We start from the raw sequence: 23,599 nt of genomic DNA on the forward strand, positions 1-23,599 counted from the left end.
ACAGTATACGCTGTGAGCCTGACACACACGCTGACAGGCAGGCAACTGCAATTAGATTACATAGGAAAAAAAAAAAAGCAGACTGATGTTCTTGCAGCACGCCAGACCTGCAGGGTAATTGCGATAGTGAGGTCACGGTTATGGGCAATCGAGGGTTACTCACTGTATTGGAGAACCCTGGGCAGGCATGCGGCAGTGAAGGAGAGGTAGACACAAGTTCCTCTGGGGCACACTCAGTATGTAGGGACCAGGCCTGATGGTGGATGAGGTGCCCTGGATGTTACAGGTATTTTGAGTGCCTGGGGCAAGGTCCCTTTAAGGATCGTGATGCTAGTGCCTGAAACGTTGGCACACCGATTTATAGGAGTAGTAATTGAGGTACACAGATGGTATGATGAACCAAACGTTGCTTTACTTAAAACAGTCCAAACTCTGTACATACAGTTGGTAATGAGGCAGTCCCTTTTAGCGCATGTTCCACAAGCAGGCTTACATTCAATAATGGCAGGTATAATCTTGCAAGATATTTGGAGGGTATACAATTAATGCGTCACAGTCCAGGCTGCACTATCTCCACAGCTATTCTGGCTGGCTTTATCCCAAGGCCCGGATGCCTAAATGCTGGCTTTAATCCTTGGTAAATAATCTTCCTCCAGTATTGACCCTTGCTCTCACTTTATAGTACCTCTGCCCATCAGGTTACTTATCTGAGCTGGTTGTATTGTCCTTGCTTCATATGCAGGTGGCTGCAGGTTTCTCCCAGAAGGTACATCTCTTCCCTTGGGGTAATCTTCTGAGCTAACTGTGGCTCACTTTTTCAACAGGCAGGCTATGGTCCTTCACTAGCCTCCTGGAAGCATCTAGAAGCCTGGACTATCCAGCTGCATGTCAGGAGGAGGCCCTCAGCATATCTCTGGCTAAGATGCCCTCTCACTTCTGTCTCCACAGACTCCTGACTACAGACATACTCCTCCCTGTCTGGGCCTGAGCATTTATACTAGGGGCTCTCTATCTCCCTCTAGTGTCTGGGATGCCTAACTACACCCTCATAGGCCTGCTATGCATGTCACAGGGGAAACATTGCATACAAAAGCATACAGAAAGTACAGTAAAATGCATGGTTAAATATAATATTACTGTCCCTTAGGAGTAGGAGTAACACGTGACCCAATTGACCCTTGTGTGGTGCCCACCCCTACCTAGTGGGACACTACATTCTAGCCCTAAAATGGCTTTTTGGGGTGCTGTCCTTACAGCAGAGATCAGATGAGTCTTTCAGGACTGTAGTGGACACTGAATACACTAGCCTAGCTATCGATTTCCCTATTAAATCAGCAGCAGCAGCACTGTCCCTCCTCTCACTAAGAATGCAGCTTCCGAATGAATCTAAAATGGATGCTGTCCAGGAGGCGGGAGGGTCTGGGAGGGAGGTTCTTCTGCTGATTGGCTGGAATGTGTCTGCTGACTGTTTACTCAATGATGACGAATAGGGGGCGGACCGAACATCGCATATGTTCGCCCGCCGCGGCGAACGCGAACAAGCTATGTTCGCCGGGAACTATTCGCCGGCGAACTATTCGGGACATCTCTAATGCTCAGAAGGGGAGGAGAACTAATCAGACACCAAAACCCAACACCCAATGCATCAAAAAGAAAATACAACATGTTTATAATACTGAAAAACTATAAAGATAGTTCTTTTAGGCTAAATGCACAGGATTGCGTGCAGATTTTCAGCGTGGATTTGCGTGCGGAAAATCCGCACCGTAGGTCATGTAATGTTGTATTCTATGAGAATTTTAATTTCTCAATGCACACGATGCAGATTTTTTTCCCGCGCGGATTTTAACCTGTGGTGCGGACTTTAAAATCTGCAGCATGTCAATTTATTTTGCTTTTCCTGACCAGAATTTCTTCATTCACTTAGTAAAATCCGCACCAAATCCGCACCAATTGATGCGGATTGACCGCACAGATTTGCCTGCGAACACCTGCGGATTTCAGTGCGGATTCTCCGTACATGAATCCTGAAAGTGTGCATGTACCCTTAACGATATTGTAAAATCAGATTGTGTTTTCTGTTCAGACCTGTGGGAAAGCAACTCCCCAATTTAATCATCCAAAATGCCTCACGGCTGAGGAGTTCTCGTTTGTGATCTCCTCCTTTAATGGGAAGAGTAACCCTTTCCACTCCCTGAACAGAAAACGCTCTTGTATCTCGTTTGTGCACAGTGAAAGCTAGCTGCAGATACATTACGAGTTTCATAATGTGGTCTATCTGATAAATGTTTGTGTATTCTGCTTTTTATTTGTTTTCTAGCGCAGCCTACATATTGTAGAAGACAATCTCTGCAGGTTGTAATTCTTGCCATTCACAGTAGACGTCACATTTTGACCACTGACATGTATTTACAACAGAGACATCTGTGACTACCACATTCGTAGCTCCCTTTATAGGTGAGTCACATACAGTAGGATCGTTCCTGGAAAAGGCTGGGGCTGATTCTTTGTCCTATGGTTGTGGCTCTGCGGGTCACACATTTAACCCCCTCATTGACTATCGCTTTCCACTCCTGGTCAAAGTTTATTACAGGGAGATGTCGCTGTATGATATTACAGATCTCAGTGTATTCCTTACTGTAACCTGTCACAAAAGTTACTGGCTTCCCTTTTTTATCTTTTTTTGTTATTTTCCTAGCCGAAACTGCCTTTTGGGGAAATATTAATTTATTTCTGTCTAAAGAGAGAGACCATTTTTTGGCCTCCTCTATAGACCGTGTAGCATCATTTTTCGCAAGCAATCTGCTACTGATATTATCTGCTTCCCTCATAAATGCATTACTATCCAAACAGTTGCGTCTTGCTTGCAACATTTCGCCCCTTGGTATGTTCCTTGTCACATGAGGTGGGCGACATGAAGTCACTAAAAGTGTAGTATTGCCAGCCATTTCTTTTCTATGGGTTGATGTTGAAATTACTGAATTGGCCGCATCACCATATAAATGCAGGTCCATAAATACCATAGATTTCGGATCATGATGGATGCTAAATTTGATTGTATCTATCCCCTCATTGAAGTATTCACCTAAAGCTGTAATGTCCGCCACATCGCCGACCCATATAATCAACAGATCGTCTATGTAGCATCCATGCCACTTGATATTATCTAAAAAAGGGTTAGCTTCCGTAAATAAAAACTGTCTTTCCCACCAAGCCATGAAAATATTAGCTATGGAGGGCGAAAATTTCACCCCCATAGAGACTCCTGCCAGCTGCAAATAATACTCCCCATTAAACATGAAAAAATTATGCTTGAGTAAAAATTGCGTAACTTTGCAAATATAATCTCGGAGCTGTGTGGTATAATCACTATAAGAAACCAAAAACCACTGTGAAGCTTGTATTGCTAAATGATGGGGAATATCGGTATAAAGCGATACCACATCTGCTGTTATCCATTCATAATTAGCATTCCACTCTAAACTGTCGCGAGCTTGCAATACAGTACGCGAATCTATCAAATATCACGGAATTAGCGGTACCAAAGGTTGCAGGAGAGAATCCACGCACTCTGATCATTTCTCAGAGAAAGAGCCAATACCAGCAACTTTTGGTCTCATAGGGGGTGGAAACTCTCCTTTATGTATCTTAGGCAAAGCATGAAAGATAGAAACGATGGGATGTTCCACTTATATATACACTGCTCAAAAAAATAAAGGGAACACTTAAACAACACAATGTAACTCCAAGTCAATCACACTTCTGTGAAATCAAACTGTCCACTTAGGAAGCAACACTGAGTGACAATCAATTTCACATGCTGTTGTGCAAATGGAATAGACAACAGGTGGAAATTATAGGCAATTAGCAAGACACCCCCAATAAAGGAGTGGTTCTGCAGGTGGTAACCACAGACCTCTTCTCAGTTCCTATGCTTCCTGGCTGATGTTTTGGTCACTTTTGAATGCTGGCGGTGCTTTCACTCTAGTGGTAGCATGAGATGGAGTCTACAAGTGGCTCAGGTAGTGCAGCTTATCCAGGATGGCACATCAATGCGAGCTGTGACAAGAAGGTTTGCTGTGTCTGTCAGCGTAGTGTCCAGAGCATGGAGGCGCTACCAGGAGACAGGCCAGTACATCAGGAGACGTGGAGGAGGCCGTAGGAGGGCAACAACCCAGCAGCAGGACCGCTACCTCCGCCTTTGTGCAAGGAGGAACAGGAGGAGCACTGCCAGAGCCCTGCAAAATGACCTCCAGCAGGCCACAAATGTGCATGTGTCTGCTCAAACGGTCAGAAACATACTCCATGAGGGTGATATGAGGGCCCGTCATCCACAGGTGGGGGTTGTGCTTACAGCCCAACACCGTGCAGGACGTTTGGCATTTGCCAGAGAACACCAAGATTGGCAAATTCACCACTGGCGCCCTGTGCTTTTCACAGATGAAAGCAGATTCACACTGAGCACGTGACAGATGTGACAGAGTCTGGAGATGCCGTGGAGAACGTTCTGCTGCCTGCAACATCCTCCAACATGACCGGTTTGGCATTGGGTCAGTAATGGTGTGGGGTGGCATTTCTTTGGAGGGCCGCACAGCCCTCCATGTGCTCGCCAGAGGTAGCCTGACTGCCATTAGGTACCGAGATGAGATCCTCAGACCCCTTGTGAGACCATATGCTGGTGCGGTTGGCCCTGGGTTCCTCCTAATGCAAGACAATGCTAGACCTCATGTGGCTGGAGTGTGTCAGCAGTTCCTGCAAGACGAAGGCATTGATGCTATGGACTGGCCTGCTCGTTCCCCAGACCTGAATCCAATTGAGCACATCTGGGACATCATGTCTCGCTCTATCCACCAACGTCACGTTGCACCATAGACTGTCCAGGAGTTGGCAGATGCTTTAGTCCAGGTCTGGGAGGAGACCCCTCAGGAGACCGTCCGCCGCCTCATCAGGAGCATGCACAGGCGTTGTAGGGAGGTCATACAGGCACGTGGAGGCCACACACACTACTGAGCCTCATTTTGACTTGTTTTAAGGACATTACAGTTGTGGCCAAAAGTTTTGAGAATTACATAAATATTGGAAATTGGAAAAGTTGCTGCTTAAGTTTTTATAATAGCAATTAGCATATACTCCAGAATGTTATGATGAGTGATCAGATGAATTGCATAGTCCATCCTTGCCATGAAAATTAACTTAATCCCAGAAAAAACTTTCCACTGCATTTCATTGCTGTCATTAAAGGACCTGCTGAGATCATTTCAGTAATCGTCTTGTTAACTCAGGTGAGAATGTTGACGAGCACAAGGCTGGAGATCATTATGTCAGGCTGATTGGGTTAAAATGGCAGACTTGACATGTTAAAAGGAGGGTGATGCTTGAAATCATTGTTCTTCCATTGTTAACCATGGTGACCTGCAAAGAAACGCGTGCAGCCATCATTGCGTTGCCTAAAAATGGCTTCACAGGCAAGGATATTGTGGCTACTAAGATTGCACCTCAATCAACAATTTATAGGATCATCAAGAACTTCAAGGAAAGAGGTTCAATTCTTGTTAAGAAGGCTTCAGGGCGTCCAAGAAAGTCCAGCAAGCGTCAGGATCGTCTCCTAAAGAGGATTCAGCTGCGGGATCGGAGTGCCACCAGTGCAGAGCTAGCTCAGGAATGGCAGCAGGCAGGTGTGAGCGCATCTGCACGCACAGTGAGGCGAAGACTTTTGGAAGATGGCCTGGTGTCAAGAAGGGCAGCAAAGAAGTCTCTTGTCTCCAAAAAAACATCAGGGACAGATTGATCTTCTGCAGAAAGTATGGTGAATGGACTGCTGAGGACTGGGGCAAAGTCATATTCTCCGATGAAGCCTCTTTCCGATTGTTTGGGGCATCTGGAAAAAGGCTTGCCCGGAGAAAAAAAGGTGAGCGCTACCATCAGTCCTGTGTCATGCCAACAGTAAAGCATCCTGAGACCATTCATGTGTGGGGTTGCTTCTCATCCAAGGGAGTGGGCTCACTCACAATTTTGCCCAAAAACACAGCCATGAATAAAGAATGGTACCAAAACACCCTCCAACAGCAACTTCTTCCAACAATCCAACAACAGTTTGGTGAAGAACAATGCATTTTCCAGCACGATGGAGCACCGTGCCATAAGGCAAAAGTGATAACTAAGTGGCTCGGGGACCAAAACGTTGACATTTTGGGTCCATGGCCTGGAAACCCCCCAGATCTTAATCCCATTGAGAACTTGTGGTCAATCCTCAAGAGGCGGGTGGACAAACAAAAACCCACTAATTCTGACAAACTCCAAGAAGTGATTATGAAAGAATGGGTTGCTATCAGTCAGGAATTGGCCCAGAAGTTGATTGAGAGCATGCCCAGTCGAATTGCAGAGGTCCTGAAAAAGAAGGGCCAACACTGCAAATACTGACTCTTTGCATAAATGTCATGTAATTGTCGATAAAAGCCTTTGAAACGTATGAAGTGTGTGTAATTATATTTCACTACATCACAGAAACAACTGAAACAAAGATCTAAAAGCAGTTTAGCAGCAAACTTTGTGAAAACTAATATTTTTGTCATTCTCAAAACTTTTGGCCACGACTGTACATCAAAGTTGGATCAGCCTGTAGTGTGTTTTTCCACTTTAATTTTGAGTGTGACTCCAAATCCAGACCTCCATGCGTTAAAAAATTTGATTTCGGGGGGCGGAGCTTGCACTGGAGCTGTACGGAGGCATGAAGTGAAGCTCTGCTGCTATAAGTTACCCTTACAGCCTTATTCAGCGGCACTCAAACATTTAAAATGGTCAAGATCTGCGGCCCCAGACCCACTGATGTACAAGGCCAAGCCAGGTCACAGACAAACAGTGAATCCATGGAGAAATTCATCAAGAAAGTCGCCCAGACGCATGTGGCCAAAGAAACTAAGATGGCGCCCGGAACACTGAAAGCCTCAGGGAGCGCACCGAAAGACAGCGCAGCTGCAGAGAGGGTAAGAGAAGTCCCCTCGGAGACAGATACCCTGCCTATATCCCGGGCATTCCTAAAAGACGCGCTACTAGAAGCTCTGGAACCCCTCAGGTCAGATCTCACCTCCATTAAAGAGGACGTGCGCCATATTGGGAGACGGGTCGAGACATTAGAGGAAAATCAATCAGCGATTATAACTCACCAGAGCGCTGTCTCCTCCACCCTGTCACTACACCAATTGCACCTAAACTCCCTATACACGCTCCTAGAAGATCAGGAGAATAGGAGTAGACGCAATAACCTGCGTTTCAGGGGGATTCCTGAGTCTATAGGCTCTGCTGATATACCAGAAGCGGTAATGAATATCTGCCTACAAATACTGGGCCCTGATTCGGTCCACGAAATCGTCATAGAGAGGGCACATAGGGCTCTGAGACCCAAGCCCCAACCTGCCGAACCTCCAAGAGACGTTATTTGTAAGTTTCTTCATTTTCCAGCTAAAGATGTAATTCTTAACAAAGCAAGAAACCTACCTCAGCTATCTCTGGAAGACAGCCCTATTACAATATTTCAAGATTTAGCTCAATCAACCCTGAAAAAAAGGAGGGCACTAAAACCACTTACTGACTGGCTCCGCAACAAGAAAATCTTATATAAATGGCTATTTCCTTTCGGGTTATCTTTCCTATATGAAGGTCGTCGCTTATCCATATCTTCTTACATGGACTTACCCAAAATATATGATGCACTACAAATTGATCAGCTTCCCATTGAGAACTGGGACTACATTCAACGTAATAACCAGCTCCCAGACCTTCCATCTGCAGATCCTTGGGAGACACCTCGTCATGGCAAGCCACAAAGATCTAGAAGAGGACGCCAATCAACACCAAAACGGCTCCCTCTCCTTGATTTTTAAATAGATTCAGGACTTAACAAATGTTGTAAATGTCCTAAATAGGACTACAATGATTCTTATAATTAATGAGTCTTCCTAAGTCCTGCTATGTTTTTTCTCTTTTATATCTCTTGCAGGTCTGGAGCCGATACTCATTTTCTAAGTGCGTATAAGCGTTTCGTCCTGAGGGTAATACAATGAGATACACTACTACGGGTACTGTATTCCCCCCTACTCACTTCTGGAGCAGTTTTGCTCCTATGTTCTTTATACATGACTGCTGTTATTGTTTGTTCTTACTGTTATTTTTATTTTTTCTATGGTTCACTGACAGGTTCCATAAAACATCAAACCAACTTACCAAGGTGGGAAGGAGACTCTTGTGCAGCCTCAATGCTCCGCCTAGGATGGCTAAGTACAATCTAAGTACACCTATACATATTTCGCTAAACATTTTCAGCGTTACACACTCAGTCATTATAATAACAAATGGCTGACCTGTGTATTGCTACCTTTAATGTTAAGGGTTTTAATGCCCCTTCGAAACGTAGTCAAATATTCTCTCATATCAAAAAATAAAAATGTTCGATCCTGATGCTACAGGAGACACATTTTAAATTTAACAAATACCCAGATATGTCCCGCACGTCTTTTCCACAATGGTATCATTGTGGGTCAAATTCTGCTGCATCCAGAGGCGTGAGCATAGGGATCCAGAGGAGCTTGCCCTTCACATATATTGCACATATTCAAGATGTTGATGGCAGATATTTACTGTTGAAGGGTAAAATAGCTAACCAAATCTATAACTTTGCCAATGTATATGCTCCGAATTTAAACCAGACCTCATGGCTAATTGAAATTATTACTATATTAGATACATTCAAAGAGGGAGTAGTGATATTTGGAGGAGACTTAAATGTTGTAATAAACCCCCTACTTGATTCTTCTTCCCATAAGTCAGCAATATCTGTTAAAGCACTTAGACACCTTAAAAATAAGCTATACACTGGAGCCCGGTATGACACCTGGTGTCTACATAATCCCTCGAAACAGGATTACACTTTCTTTTCCCACCCTCACAATTCGTATCAAAGGCTCGATTATTTATACTTATCAAAAGAACACTTACAACTTTGCACCCACACCTAGATAGGTAATATACTACTATCGGACCACGCACCAGTGTTTATCAAAATTAAAACCCCCTCACTAGAACCCAGAGCCTTCAGGTGGAGACTTAACGAACAGCTAATTTCCACGCAGGAAAACAAAAAACACAATCAAGAGATTTTGGAGGAATTTTTCTCCATTAACTCTAATCCAGAAATATCTTCTCATATACTGTGGGATACACATAAGGCCTTCATGAGAGGTCAGTTTATAAGTCTGGGGTCCAAAATTAAAAAGGAAAGGAAAAAAAAAATAGATAATCTTCTAGCCCAAATTCACCGGTTGGAAACGGTCCATAAAAACACTTTACTGGATTCCCACTTAAAAGAACTCACAGAAACAAAAAACACATTAAAAACCCTGCTTGATGCGACTTCAGCTAGGTATTATCTCCATGCGCAGTACAAACATTATGCGCATGGAGATAAAGCTTCTAAATTCATGATGCAGCGTATCAAGCAGAGGAAATCCCATAACTACATTCATAGGATTAGAACCCCCAATGGAAACGAGGTTTTTTCTACTTCAGAAATTGCCAAACAATTCCAGAAATTCTACCATGCACTATATAACATAGGAGATGACTCATCCATACACTTTCCTAGAGATTCAGTGTCTTCCTTTCTAAATTCCCTTGCTTTACCAACACTAACAGAAGCCCAAGCTCAGTCTTTACAAGTCCCCTTTACGATGGAAGAACTTATACTTGCTATTAAACAACTCCCCAATGGGAAGAGTCCTGGGCCTGATGGCTATCCAGCCCTGTATTACCGCAATTTTTATAAAACTTTAGGGCCATATCTTCTTTCTATATTTAATAGCTCCCTGTCTGGTACTCCGATGTCTGCAGACATGACAAGAGCCCACATCACACTGATTCCGAAGGAGGGGAAAGACAGCTCCCAATGTTCTAATTATCGCCCAATATCCCTGTTAAATTTAGATTTGAAACTAATGGCTAAGATGCTGGCCACACGCCTATCATCCTTTCTCCCATCCTTAATCAAAGAAGACCAGGTAGGCTTTGTCCGTGGTAGGGAGGGCAGAGATAATACCGCCAAAGTGTTAAATGCTATATATTTCGCAAAGAAACTCAAACGGCCTCTTGTCCTCCTTAGCACGGACGCCGAAAAAGCCTTTGATAGGGTGAATTGGGATTATATGAAAGAAGTCCTTAGAATAATTAAGTTCCCTGATCCATTTATAGATGCCATTTTCTCCCTATACACTCATGCCTCGGCTTCCATCATTATAAACGATACTCTGTCACCCTCCTTCGGCATTAGGAATGGTACCAGACAGGGATGCCCATTATCACCTCTATTATTTGTTTTGGTGATGGAGACGTTACTACAGGCCATCAGGTTGGAAAAAGAGATAATGGGCATCAAGATAGGTCAAAAAGAACACAAGGTAGCTGCCTTTGCTGACGATTTACTAATTCTGAACACTAATCCGGCCAAGGCCTTGCCCTTAATTTATAAGATACTAGAGCAGTTCAGCATATACTCAAATTTTAAAATTAACATGGGCAAATCCCATATTATTAGCATAGACCTCCCTACTTCAGCTAGGGATACATTAAAAGCAAATTCCCCCTTTAACTGGGACACCCCATATATCACATATCTGGGAGTCAAAATTAGCCCTGACCCATCCTCTCTTTTTAGACTTAACTACATACCTCTCCTTCAATCGATTTCTGATCAGCTAGCGGGTTTGGGGAATCCAATACTGTCATGGTTCGGCAGAAAAAACATAGCCACCTCATTAGTCTTACCAAGACTGACATATCTTCAACAGGTACTACCGATCCCAGTCCCAAAAACATTTTACGCTAAAGTGAAAAGTCAAATCAGCACATTTATTTGGGCCGGGAAAAAAGCTCGTCTAGCTCGCACAGTGCTATGTAGACCGAAGATTAATGGGGGAATAGGTTTACCTGACCCTGAATTATATGGGAGAGCAGTTTTGATGTCAAGGCTGATAGATTGGTTTAAACATCCAAACCAGAAAGCCTGGGTCTCCATGGAACAGACTGAGCTGGGCTCGTTCCTTTCAGGCCTATTGGTGGGGGTGAAAAATTTCCCAGTCCAAGACAAACCCATTAACCCAATAGTAAAATCAACCTTAGATACATGGAAATGGTTCCAACAAACACAACATGCCATTCCACTACCCTCACCATTATTGCAAGTGAAAGATATTCTGGCGTTTGCACCGCCTAGCCTGAGAGAGTGTCTTCCAATTTCAGTTAAGAATTCCCCACTACCTGTTAGTTCACTATTTGATGATAAAGGTGAGGTATTGAAAGAGGAATGTCTACTAGATATTTTTCCAGAGAGTAAGAAGATCCCTTACTTGCTAACTTTCTTGCGTACATTCATGGTAAAAAATATTCCTTTGAAAGATCTATCACGTCCCCTGACCTGGTTTGAAAACTTGATATCGGACCATAACAGACATACTAAATTAATCTCTCAAATTTATAAAAAAATATTATCACCGATGTCCTTGACTAAGCCAGCATTTATAAGATTATGGGAAAGGGATCTGGGCATTAACTTCACACAGGAAAACTTACCAAGAGTCTTACTCACTCCACATAAAATTTCTAGGTGCGTTCGCATCCAAGAAAATGGATACAAAATAATGACAAGGTGGTACAGGACCCCAGACATTACCTGCCTCTATAACTCAAATAATGTAGACACATGCTGGAGATGTAAGAAGGATAGAGGTTCATTCTTTCATATTTGGTGGGACTGCCCTCTATTACAGAAGTGGTGGAAGGATATTTTCACTTATACTAACAAAATATGTGGGATGAATCTTCCACTATCCCCACAAATAGCTTTATTAAGTTGGTTTCCCAAAGTAACAAAAAAATCACCAATTAAACTATCCCATACCATGTTAAGTGCTGCACGCTTTTTAATCCCAAAATTCTGGCTATCTGAAGAGGTACCTCCCATTTCCCAATGGATAGGAAAAATAGACCAGCTTTGTAGATTCGAAGAATTAGCTGCCTGGGAGAGCCGTAAGATACTTTCCTATAGGGTTCAATGGAAGGAATGGCTCTTATACAGAAATTTGAATGACCCACCCAACAATTCTCCACCTACGGCTAATGCTTGAGACTATTATTACTAAGTGAGCTTAATATGACCCTTATAAATATGCTAACTGATATTATGATTTGATATCTTAGATGTACGACGCATCCAATAGAAATGATATAAAAAGGAACCTGTCTTAGTATCTGTTCATTGTTAATATGCATATGTCATCACTTGATATCATTATGTAATTTGTCATATTTCTTCATATGTAATGACCTCTTTTTAATTAAAAAAAATAAAAAATAAAAATAAAAAATTTGATTTCCATTTTTTATTTTTGTGTGATGTTGTTGTCAGCACATTCAACTATGTAAAGAACAAAGTATTTCAGAAGAATATTTAATTAATTCAGATCTATGATGTGTTATTTTTATGTTCCCTTTATTTTTTTGAACAGTGTATTTCATTTTTTTGGCTCAAAATACCCATGGCGAAACCACACTGCGCCAGATCCTGCAATTTTTTCTGATAGAGGGAGAGAGGATTGCTCTTCAGTAGGGAGTAAGTTGCTGAATCTCCCAACATTTGTGATTTATACACATAACTATCTATTAGAACAACTGCTGCACCCTTATCAGCTTCTTTAATTACTATTTCCGATCTCTTTATTAATTCAAATGGAGAAAAGCAGAACTGGATCGCACATCCACAAGCTATGCTTTGATCTATTTAACCTCACTTCTCAGCGCAATATTCAGTATACTGCCCCCTATACTGGGGGCTTGGCGCAGCACTGCACGGCGACCTCCAGTGCCACGGCAACAGATGGCAGGACCCAGCAGCCAAACAGCATGGCAATGTCACCCCGGCACTTGGCCCCACCTACCCACCAGCACAGCACCACAGCAACAATGGCCACCGCGAAGCAAGGCACCATGTGGAAAAAGGCCACCACGCAGTACTGAACCATCTGAACAGTTGTCTAACACAACATGTCCTAAGCCAGGGTTCCCCCACCCCAGTCCTCAGGGCCCACTTGCCGGTCAGGATTTGGGAATATCCCATAGAATGAATACCTGTGGTAAGTCCTGATGCATTGACACTAATTATATCGCCTGCTCAATACTAAGGAAACCCTGAAAACATGACCTGCAGGTGGGCCCTGAGGACTGGAGTTGAGGACCCCTGTCCTAAGCTATCAGGAACTCCAACTGAGAGCTGGCAGGTCCATTTGATATATGTATATAGAATCTTTCTTCTTTATTCCTGGTATCAGCACTCCTCCCATTCGGCACAGGTGATTTTAATAAGCAAGAGTATATGAGTGTGAATGGACCTGCCAGCTCTCAGTTGGAGTTCCTGATAGCTTAGGACATGTTGTGTTAGACAACTGGTCAGATGGTGCAGTACTGTGTGGTGGCCTTTTTCCACATGGTGCGGTGCTTCGTGGTGGCCTTTGTTGCTGTGGTGCTGTGCTGGTGGGTAGGTGGGGCCCAGTGCTGGGGTGGCATTGCCAGGCAGCAAGGGTGCTGTTTGGCTGCTGGGTCCCGACGTCTGCTGGTGCGGTGCTGTGGCGCTGGTGCCGTGCCAGATTTGGAGGTCGCCGCGCAGTGCTGCACCAAGTTTAGAGTAGGTCACACTCAAAGAGGCAACTTTGACGCGGTGAGTGGATTTATGCCTTTTGATCAAAATGTTCACTAATGCCTCTTGCATAAGCATGCAGTATAGGGGGCAGTACACTGAATATTGCGCTGAGAAGCGAGGTTAATTAGATCAAAGCATAGCATGTGGATGTGAGATCTAGTTCTTTTTTCCCCATTTGATATATTTATTAATTCATTTAGTGCATTGCGTTCATCCATGGATATGTTGAAACCATTCTTATGTGGAATTGTGCACCCCACCCTTTCCTTTCTCAGTAATATTTGTTCAGGTGGGTTCACACTAGCGTTAGGGATTCCGTTATGGCTTTCTGTTATAACATGGTTATAACGGAATCCATAAGACGGAAGGATGGATCCGTCCTTCTGCCCATAGACTTGTATTATGTTGGAATGCAAAACGAAAGCCTTTAACCACTTAAGGACCACAGGTTTATACCCCCCTAGTGACCAGGCCCTTTTTTTTACAAATCGGCACTTCACAACTTTAACGGTTTATTGCTCGGTCATGCAACTTGGCACCCAAATGAATTTTACCTCCTTTTCTTCTCACAAATACAGCTTTCTTTTGGTGGTATTTGATTGCTGCTGACATTTTTAGTTTTTCTGATATTAATCAGAATAGACCGCAATTTTCTCAAAAAAAAGTGTATTTTTAACTTTTTCTGGTAAAATTGTTCAAATATAATTACATTTCTATACAAGTTTGTGTCAGAATTTATTGTGCTACATGTCTTTGATAAAAAAATCCAATAAGTGTATATTTATTGGTTTACGCAAAAGTTATAGCGTTTACAAACTATGGTACAAAAATGTGAATTTCCGCATTTTGAAGCAGCTCTGACTTTCTGAGCACCTGTCATGTTTCTTGAGGTGCTAGAATGCCAGGATAGTATAAATACCCCCCAAATGACCCCATTTTAGAAAGAAGACACCCAAAAGTATTCGCGGAGGGGCATGGTGAGTTTATGTATGATTAAAAAAAAATTTACAAGTTAGCGGAAAATGACACTTTCTGAGGAAAAAAATATATATAAAGTTTCCATTTCTGCTAACTTCTGGCAAGTGCGGATGCGGTGCGATTTTCACGCACGGTTGCTAGGAGACGATCGGGATGGAGACCCGATCATTATTATTTTCCCTTATAACATGGTTATAAGGGAAAATAATAGCATTCTGAATACAGAATGCATAGTAAAATAGCGCTGGAGGGGTTAAAAAATAATAATAATTTAACTCCCCTTAATCCACTTGATCGCGCAGCCGGCATCTCTTCTGACTTCTTTCTTTGCTGTGTGCAGCAACAGGACCTGTGGTGAAGTCACTCCGGTCATTACATTACATGATCCATCACATGATCTTTTACCATGGTGATGGATCATGTGATGGACCATGTGATGACACAGCAAAGAAAGAAGTCAGGAGAGATGCCGGCTGCGCGATCAAGTGGATTAAGGGGAGTTAAATTATTATTTATTTATTTTCTCAGACGAGTGCAAAACGCATTACAATGTTTTGCACTCGCGCGGAAAAATTGCACATGTTCCCGCAACGCACCCGCACATTTTCCCGCAATGCCCGTGTGAAAGAGGCCTAAAGGTACTTATTGGAATTTGGGCCCCTTTGTGCACCTAGGCTGCAAAAAAGTGTCACACATGTGGTATCGCCGTACTCAGGAGAAGTAGGGCAATGTGTTTTGGGGTGTATTTTTACATATACCCATGCTGGGTGAGAGAAATATCTCTGTTGTTTTGGTCCGCATCCGAGCCGCAGTTTTGGCGGCTCTGATGTGGACCCATTCACTTCAATGGGGCTGCAGAAGATGCGGACAGCACACCGTATGTCATCCGCATCCGACAAGAATAGGCAGTTATATTAACCACTTCAGCCCCCAGTGCTTAAACACCCTGAAAGACCAGGCCACTTTTTACACTTCTGACCTACACTACTTTCACCATTTATTGCTCGGTCATGCAACTTACCACCCAAATGAATTTTACCTCCTTTTCTTCTCACTAATAGAGCTTTCATTTGGTGGTATTTCTTTGCTGCTGACATTTTTACTTTTTTTGTTATTAATCGAAATTTAACGATTTTTTTTGCAAAAAAATGACATTTTTCACTTTCAGTTGTCAAATTTTGCAAAAAAAACTACATCCATATATAAATTTTGCTCTAAATTTATTGTTCTACATGTCTTTGATAAAAAAAAAATGTTTGGGTAAAAAAAAAATGGTTTGGGTAAAAGTTATAGCGTTTACAAACTATGGTACAAAAATGTGAATTTCCGCTTTTTGAAGCAGCTCTGACTTTCTGAGCACCTGTCATGTTTCCTGAGGTTCTACAATGCCCAGACAGTACAAACACCCCACAAATGACCCCATTTCGGAAAGTACACACCCTAAGGTATTCGCTGATGGGCATAGTGAGTTCATAGAACTTTTTATTTTTTGTCACAAGTTAGCGGAAAATGATGATTTTATTTTTTTATTTTTTTTTTATTACAAAGTCTCATATTCCACTAACTTGTGACAAAAAATAAAAAGTTCTTTGAACTCACTATGCCCATCAGCGAATACCTTGGGGTCTCTTCTTTCCAAAATGGGGTCACTTGTGGGGTAGTTATACTGCCCTGGCATTCTAGGGGCCCAAATGTGTGGTAAGGAGTTTGAAATCAAATTCTGTAAAAAATGACCTGTGAAATCCGAAAGGTGCTCTTTGGAATGTGGGCCCCTTTGCCCACCTAGGCTGCAAAAAAGTGTCACACATCTGGTATCTCCGTACTCAGGAGAAGGTGGGGAATGTGTTTTGGGGTGTCTTTTTACATATACCCATGCTGGGTGAGATAATTATCTTGGTCAAATGCCAACTTTGTATAAAAAAATGGAAAAAGTTGTCTTTTGCCAAGATATTTCTCTCACCCAGCATGGGTATATGTAAAATGACACCCCAAAACACATTCCCCACCTTCTCCTGAGTACGGCAATACCAGATGTGTGACACTTTTTTGCAGCCTAGGTGGGCAAAGGGGCCCATATTCCAAAGAGCACCTTTCGGATTTCACAGGTCATTTTTTACAGAATTTGATTTCAAACTCCTTACCACACATTTGGGCCCCTAGAATGCCAGGGCAGTATAACTACCCCACAAGTGACCCCATTTTGGAAAGAAGACACCCCAAGGTATTCCGTGAGGGGCATGGCAAGTTCCTAGAATTTTTTATTTTTTGTCACAAGTTAGTGGAAAATGATGATTTTTTTTTTTTTTTTTTTTTTTTTCATACAAAGTCTCATATTCCACTAACTTGTGACAAAAAATAAAAACTTCCATAAACTCACTATGCCCATCAGCGAATACCTTGGGGTCTCTTCTTTCCAAAATGGGGTCACTTGTGGGGTAGTTATACTGCCCTGGCATTCTAGGGGCCCAAATGTGTGGTAAGGAGTTTGAAATCAAATTCTGTAAAAAATGACCTGTGAAATCCGAAAGGTGCTCTTTGGAATATGGGCCCCTTTGCCCACCTAGGCTGCAAAAAAGTGTCACACATCTGGTATCTCCGTACTCAGGAGAAGGTGGGGAATGTGTTTTGGGGTGTCTTTTTACATATACCCATGCTGGGTGAGATAAATATCTTGGTCAAATGCCAACTTTGTATAAAAAAATTGGAAAAGTTGTCTTTTGCCAAGATATTTCTCTCACCCAGCAGGGGTATATGTAAAATGACACCCCAAAACACATTCCCCACCTTCTCCTGAGTACGGAGATACCAGATGTGTGACACTTTTTTGCAGCCTAGGTGGGCAAAGGGGCCCATATTCCAAAGAGCACCTTTCGGATTTCACAGGTAATTTTTTACAGAATTTGATTTCAAACTCCTTACCACACATTTGGGCCCCTAGAATGCCAGGGCAGTATAACTACCCCACAAGTGACCCCATTTTGGAAAGAAGAGACCCCAAGGTATTCGCTGATGGGCATAGTGAGTTCATGGAAGTTTTTATTTTTTGTCACAAGTTAGTGGAATATGAGACTTTGTATGAAAAAAAAAAAAAAAAAATCAGCATTTTCCACTAACTTGTGACAAAAAATAAAAAATTCTAGCAACTCGCCATGCCCCTCACGGAATACCTTGGGGTGTCTTCTTTCCAAAATGGGGTCACTTGTGGGGTAGTTATACTGCCCTGGCATTTTCCAGGGGCCCTAATGTGTGGTAAGTAGGTAAATGACCTGTGAAATCCTAAAGGTGCTCTTTGGAATATGGGCCCCTTTGCCCACCTAGGCTGCAAAAAAGTGTCACACATGTGGTATCGCCGTATTCAGGAGAAGTTGGGGAATGTGTTTTATACAAAGTTGGCATTTGACCAAGATATTTATCTCACCCAGCATGGGTATATGTAAAATGACACCCCAAAACACATTCCCCAACTTCTCCTGAGTACGGCAATACCAGATGTGTGACACTTTTTTGCAGCCTAGATGCGCAAAGGGGCCCAAATTCCTTTTAGGAGGGCATTTTTAGATATTTGGATACCAGACTTCTTCTCACGCTTTGGGGCCCCTAGAATGCCAGGGCAGTATAAATACCCCACATGTGACCCCATTTTGGAAAGAAGACACCCCAAGGTATTCAATGAGGGGCATGGCGAGTTCATAGAAATTTTTTTTTTTGGCACAAGTTAGCGGAAATTGATATTTTTAATTTTTTTCTCACAAAGTCTCCCGTTCCGCTAACTTGGGACAAAAATTTCAATCTTTCATAGACACAATATGCCCCTCACGGAATGCCCCTCACCTGGGGGTGTCTTCTTTCTGAAATGGGGTCACATGTGGGGTATTTATACTGCCCTGGCATTCTAGGGGCCCTAAAGCGTGAGAAGAAGTCTGGAATATAAATGTCTAAAAAATTTTACGCATTTGGTTTCCGTGAGGGGTATGGTGAGTTCATGTGAGATTTTATTTTTTGACACAAGTTAGTGGAATATGAGACTTTGTAAGAAAAAAAAATAAATTCCGCTAACTTGGGCCAAAAAAATGTCTGAATGGAGCCTTACAGGGGGGTGATCAATGACAGGGGGGGTGATCAATGACAGGGGGGTGATCAATGACAGGGGGTTGATCAATGACAGGGGGGTGATCAGGGAGTCTATATGGGGTGATCACCACAGTCATTGATCACGCCCCTGTAAGGCTTCATTCAGACGTCCGGATGCGTTTTGCGGATCCGATCCATCTATCAGTGGATCCGTAAAAATCATGCGGACGTCTGAATGGAGCTTTACAGGGGGGTAATCAATGACAGGGGGGTAATCAATGACAGGGGGGTGATCAGGGAGTCTATATGGGGTGATCACCACAGTCATTGATCACGCCCCTGTAAGGCTTCATTCAGACGTCCGGATGCGTTTTGCGGATCCGATCCATCTATCAGTGCATCCGTAAAAATCATGCGGACATCTGAATGGAGCTTTACAGGGGGGTAATCAATGACAGGGGGGGTGATCACCACAGTCATTGATCATGCCCCTGTAAGGCTTCATTCAGACGTCCGGATGCGTTTTGCGGATCGAATCCATCTATCAGTGCATCCGTAAAAATCATGCGGACATCTGAATGGAGCTTTACAGGGGGGTGATCAGGGAGTCTATATGGGGTGATCACCACAGTCATTGATCATGCCCCTGTAAGGCTTCATTCAGACGTCCGGATGCGTTTTGCGGATCGGATCCATCTATCAGTGCATCCGTAAAAATCATGCGGACATCTGAATGGAGCTTTACAGGGGGGTGATCAGGGAGTCTATATGGGGTGATCACCACAGTCATTGATCATGCCCCTGTAAGGCTTCATTCAGACGTCCGGATGCGTTTTGCGGATCCGATCCATCTATCAGTGGATCCGTAAAAATCATGCGGACGTCTGAATGGAGCTTTACAGGGGGTTGATCAATGACAGGGGTGTAATCAATGACAGGGGGGGTGATCAGGGAGTCTATATGGGGTGATAACCACAGTCATTGATCACGCCCCTGTAAGGCTTCATTCAGACGTCCGGATGCGTTTTGCGGATCCGATCCATCTATCAGTGGATCCGTAAAAATCATGCGGACATCTGAATGGAGCTTTACAGGGGGGTGATCAATGACAGGGGGGTAATCAATGACAGGGGGGTGATCAGGGAGTCTATATGGGGTGATCAGGGGCTAATAAGGGGTTAATAAGTGACGGGGGGGGGGTGTAGTGTAGTGTAGTGGTGCTTGGTGGGACTTTACTGAGCTACCTGTGTCCTCTGGTGGTCGATCCAAACAAAGGGGACCACCAGAGGACCAGGTAGCAGGTATATTAGACGCTGTTATCAAAACAGCGTCTAATATACCTGTTAGGGGTTAAAAAAAACACATCTCCAGCCTGCCAGCGAACGATCGCCGCTGGCAGGCTGGAGATCAACTCTCTTACCTTCCGTTCCTGTGAGCGGGCGCGCCTGTGTGCGCGCGTTCACAGGAAATCTCGGCCATCGCGAGATGACGCATATATGCGTGACTCTGCGCAGGGCTGCCACCTCCGGAACGCGATCCTGCGTTAGGCGGTCCGGAGGTGGTTAAAGGCTGTCCGTGCCGTTCTGCAAATTGCAAAACACCATCCGGGCCGCAAAACACACAAGGGTCGTGTGCAGGAGGCCTTAGGGCTCATGCACACGACAGTATTTTGCCTTCCGTATACGGACCGTATTTTGATTACGTATACGGAACCATTCATTTCAATGGGTCCGCAAAAGATGCGGACAGCACTTCTTGTGCTGTCCGCATCCATTGCTCCGTTCCGTGACCCCGCAAAAATTATGAGACATGTCCTATTCTTGTCCGTTTTGCGGACAAGAATAGGCATCTCTATAATGGGCCTCCTGTTCCGTTCTGCAAATTGCGGAAGGCACACGGGCGGCATCTGTTTTTTGCGGATCCGCAATTTGCGGACCGCAAAAAACGGCACAGCCGTGTGCATGAGGCCTAAGTAGGAGAGTTGTTCATTTCTGGTGCTGAATCAGATGACTCAATCTCAGTTGAGCTAAAGGAAACCTTAGCTGAATGCTTTCTCCTAGAACGAGATGTTTTTCTTAAAATTGAGCGGGGAGTATTTGCTCTGGCTTCTGACCAGGAATAAACCACATTTGATTTATAGTCCAGGAGATCTCTGTTGTATTTATCTAGTTTAGGCTACATGCACACGACCGTGCTGTTTTTTTCAGTCCGCAAACCGCGGATCCGCAAAAAACGGAAGCCGCCCGTGTGCCTTCCGCAATTTGCACAGGCGGCTTATTGCAGACATGCCTATTCTTGTCCGCAAAATGGACAAGAATAGGACATGCTATATTTTTTTTGTGGGGCCTCGGAACGGAGCAACGGAGGCGGACAGCACACGGAGTGCTGTCCGCATCTTTTGTGGCCCCATTGAAGTGAATTGGTCCGCACCTGAGCCGCCAAAACTGCGACTCGGATGCGGACCCGAAAAACCATTTGTGTGCATGAGGCCTTAAACTGTGCAAGATTCTCTTCCAATTTTGTTAGATTCTCCTTCAACTTTCTATCCAGCTCCTCAAATAGGGGCTTGTTCACGTGAGGCAACAAGCTGTCTTGCGTTTTTTTTATATCATCTTGCAGATCTGACAGAACCTGTTCCTCATATTTGAAAATCAATTGCATAAGCTGAAGAGAGCCGTTTGATAGGATCTCTTGCCACTGTGTTTGAAAAGAGTCTGCGTATTAGGCCTCATGCACATGACAGTATTTTTTCACGGTTCGCAAATTTCATCCGTTGGTCCATTTTGGTGTCCGCCTGGCCGTGCGGAGCCAAACGGATCCGTCCTGACTTACAATGCAAGTCAATGGGGACGGATCCGTTTGACGTTGACACAATATGGTGCAATTGCAAACGGATCCGTCCCCCATTGACTTTCAATGTAAAGTCAGGAGTTAATATACCATAGGATCAGAGTTTTCTCCAATCCGATGGTATATTTTAACTTGAAGCGTCCCCATCACCATGGGAACACCTCTGTGTTAGAATATACCATCGGATTTGAGTTAGATCGTGAAACTCATATCCGACAGTATATTCTAACACAGAGGCGTTCCCATAGTGATGGGGACGCTTCAAGTTAGAATATCCTACGAACTGTGTACATGACTGCCCCCTGCTGCCTGGCAGCACACGATCTTTTACAGGGGGCTGTGATCCGCACAATTAACCCCTCAGGTGCCGCACCTAAAGAGTTAATTGTGCGTATCATAGCCCCCTGTAAGAGATCAGGTGCTGCCAGGCATTGGTGGCCAGTGCTGCCAGGCAGGAGGGGGCACACCCCCTCCCTCCCTAATATTATATTCATTGGTGGCCAGTGCGGCCTCCCCTCTCCCCCCCCCCTTGCTAAAATCACGTTCCAAATCCCCCATCTTTGGTGGCCAGTGCGGCCTCACATCTCCCCCCACCCCCTTGTTAAAATCACGTTCCGAATCCCCCATCATTGGTGGCCAGTGCGGCCTCACCTTTCCCCCCTCCCTAGTTAAAATCACTTTCCTCCATCATTGGTGGCAGTGGAGAGTTCCGTTCGGAGTCACAGTTTTATCGCTGGGGCTCCGATCAGTAACCATGGCAACCAGGACGCTACTGCAGTCCTGGTTGCCATGGTTACTTAGCAATTTTTAGAAGCATTATACTTACCTGCGAGCTGCGATGTCTGTGACCGGCCGGGCGCTCCTCCTACTGGTAAGTGAAAGGTCTACTAGCGCCACAGTGTATAACGCAGGCGTGCTGGACTGCAGACACTGCCTGGCAGTTTGGGAGTTAAAATCCCACTGTCTTCCTGCTGAAGCAACATAGCTGGTTTTTGGTGTTCGCTCCCCCCCTCCCATGGGGGGGGGGGCGGGGTAATGGGTGAAGATACCACCCCTTAGAGTTAATAAAAAGGAGGGTCATCCCTGTGTCTTGCCTCTTAGTCTCCGGCACCTCTTGAAGGAAGCTTCCCCCCCTCCCTCCCTTTGGTTATTGTTCCGATGTTTTGCATGTTTCTTTTCAGATCTGATTTAAGTCACAGCTGGAGGTCGGAGGATTACAAGAGTTACAACGGAGGGGAAGGCGGACTTGCGCACCATTGTTTGGTGTGGCATAGCGCTTCTCGCACTCCGGGGACCGGTTTTGGGCCGGGCAGTTTATAGTTGATGGTTATTCTTAAAGGATTGAGTCTAAAATAATGAATAAGAATACAGGGAGTGCAGAATTATTAGGCAAGTTGTATTTTTGAGGATTAATTTTATTATTGAACAACAACCATGTTCTCAATGAACCCCAAAAACTCATTAATATCAAAGCTGAATATTTTTGGAAGTAGTTTTTAGTTTGTTTTTAGTTTTAGCTATTTTAGGGGGATATCTGTGTGTGCAGGTGACTATTACTGTGCATAATTATTAGGCAACTTAACAAGAAACAAATATATACCCATTTCAATTATTTATTTTTACCAGTGAAACCAATATAACATCTCAACATTCACAAATATACATTTCTGACATTCAAAAACAAAACAAAAACAAATCAGTGACCAATATAGCCACCTTTCTTTGCAAGGACACTCAAAAGCCTGCCATCTATGGATTCTGTCAGTGTTTTGATCTGTTCACCATCAACATTGCGTGCAGCAGCAACCACAGCCTCCCAGACACTGTTCAGAGAGGTGTACTGTTTTCCCTCCTTGTAAATCTCACATTTGATGATGGACCACATGTTCTCAATGGGGTTCAGATCAGGTGAACAAGGAGGCCATGTCATTAGATTTTCTTCTTTTATACCCTTTCTTGCCA

Source organism: Bufo bufo, chromosome 4, assembly GCF_905171765.1.
Source record: "Bufo bufo chromosome 4, aBufBuf1.1, whole genome shotgun sequence".
Classification (NCBI taxonomy): Eukaryota; Metazoa; Chordata; class Amphibia; order Anura; family Bufonidae; genus Bufo; species Bufo bufo.